The sequence below is a fragment of the Myotis lucifugus genome, unplaced genomic scaffold (genome assembly GCF_000147115.1).
Source record: "Myotis lucifugus unplaced genomic scaffold, Myoluc2.0 scaffold_15, whole genome shotgun sequence".
NCBI lineage: Eukaryota > Metazoa > Chordata > Mammalia > Chiroptera > Vespertilionidae > Myotis > Myotis lucifugus.
The window spans coordinates 8,733,414-8,735,837 of NW_005871063.1; the positions used below are offsets into that span (position 1 = coordinate 8,733,414).

At 39.4% G+C, this 2,424-nt stretch overlaps 1 pseudogene; it reads right to left on the minus strand.

The window, feature by feature from the left end:
* Nucleotides 1-1,719, minus strand: part of LOC102417039 — a 14,197-nt pseudogene extending 12,478 nt beyond the window's left edge.
* Between the last annotated feature and the right edge of the window lie 705 nt (nucleotides 1,720-2,424).

Below are 2,424 nucleotides of genomic sequence, written 5' to 3' on the forward strand. Positions count from 1 at the left end.
TTTTTTTCTCTTGCTGCTTTTAGGATTCTCTCTTTGTCTTTTGCTCTTGGCATTTTAATTATGATGTGTCTTGGTGTGGTCCTCTTTGGATTCCTTTTGTTTGGGGTTCTCTGTGCTTCCTGGACTTGTAAGTCTATTTCTTTCACCAGGTAGGGGAAGTTTTCTGTCATTATTTCTTCAAATAGGTTTTCAATATCTTGCCCTCTCATCTCACTTCATGGATGGAGTGTTTGTGTGAACTAATATAAATTCAAAGTAAACATCATTACATTAAAGGGTACGATCTTTTTTTTTTTTTAGTTTTATTCATTTCAAACGGGCCAGATCCGGCCCGAAGGCCGTAGTTTGCCCACGGCTGGTAGGGCGTCGGCCTGCGGACTGAAGGGCCCCTGGTTGTGGGCTTGACCCCCAGTCGGGGACATGCGGGAAGAAGCTGATTAGTGATTCTCTCTCATCATTGATGTTTCTATCTCTCTGTCCCTCTACCTTCCTCTCTGAAATCTATAAAAAAAATAAAAAGAAAATACAGGACTGATGAACTATCATTTGGTAAGCATGACTATGCATTTTTATCTCTCTGGATCTACAGAATATCTTTAATAATTACTACACAAATGTAACAAATCAGAATTGTCTAGTTCCATAAGTCTTCAATCAAGGGAAAAACAACAAAGTGAGCACTTATGGTAGTTTGAAAGGAGGGATGGGATGAGACTGTAGCTCTCCACATGTGTAACTGACAATTTATGTGCAGCCAAGTCATAAAAGGGAGCCTACCTGTTAGGTGACAGTGAAACATTATGTATCTCAGTTTTACCCTTAAATTGTGACACCTGATCTGGATGAGAAAGAAACTACACTTCAAAAGAAGCAAACAGATTACTATAATTCACTGCAAAAGGAGATCAAAAGATGAACATGTTAGGAAACATGGCTTATTGTAAATTATGTCGTGTTGAACTATGGTTTTAATGAGAGACTTCCAATATACTTTGAAAAGGCCTCTTTCTTCCCCTTTAACTACTAAAGCAAATCCCCAGTCTTGCTTCTGAATTTCCTGTTATTTTTAGAGCCACAATTGCTTCTATGAGTGTCAGTTTCAACTTCAGACAGTAATGAAATAGGCATGTGCCACTAATACACTGTGATGAAAGGATTTTGTAGATGATAGAGGACAATATATGAATTAAGTGAAGAAAGGTTTCAAAAAGCAAATCACTATGTTCAGTTTTCATGTCTTAAAATCCAGTGTATAGCAGGATATAAAACATGAAGATTCCTAGAAGTTCTTGGCAGAAAGATCTTTTTAAGGTCCTCTTTAAACCTGATTATTTAAACAGTGGTCAGCTTATTTAATGAATCATCATGACTTATTCCTAATGATAATCTCTAAAAACAACAGAGTAACTATCAAATTGGCAGCACAGTTTAATTACAATCTTCTAATTGCTTTTTAAAATATATTTTATTGATTTTTTTTTTTTTTTTACAGAGAGGAAGGGGAAGGGATAGAGAGTTAGAAATATCGACCAGCTGCCTCCTGCACACCTCCTACTGGGGATGTGCCCCCAACCCAGGTACATACCTGCATATTTCCATCACAGGAATTTTGTTGTTCACTTGTGTGCTGCTCCTTCCTGTGACGGAAATGTGCAGGTCTGGGAGTCGTGCCAGCACGCATGCTCCTGCCTGCCCTGTTTCTCGCACTGGCATTCTCATAGCTCCATGTACTTAGCATTCTCACAGCTCCCACCTCTACCCATGAAGTTCTTATATCCTCATCTGCCTACCCCACCAAACTGTGAGGTCCTTGAAAGTAAAGATTGTGTGGATCAACATGTTATCTCGTAGAGGATGGCTCCGTGACTGAGGCATTGATGGCACTTGAAAGTACTTGCCAGAATAAATTGAATACTGTAGAAGTATTCCTGGCCGGTGTAGCTCAGAGGCTGAGAGTTGACCCATGAACCAGGAGGTCACGGTTGGATTCCTGGTCAGGGCACATGCCCCAGTTGTGAGCTTATCCCCATAGAGGGCTTGCAGGAGGCAGCTGATCAATTATTCTCTCTCATCATTGATGTTTCTATCTCTCTCTCCTCCCTTCCTCTCTGAAATCAATAAAAATATATTTTTAAAAATACAGTATAAGTATGAACTATGCTGATAAGGAAGGGTAGGTCAAGGGTCTGAGTGGACAGTGTTATTCAGCAGTTCATAAGAGAGTTAGGAATAAGGCCCAGTATTGGTTTTAAAAGATAGAGTTGCTTCTGCAACCCCAGCAGAGATCTGGCTTCCGTACATTAGGGCACCAAACAACCTACTTAAAAAACAAAACAAAACACTGCTTTGTCCTCTAATGTTTTTCCCTCAAATATTTAAAAAACAAAACCAAAGTTGATACGCGATCATTACCAATTGTATTTA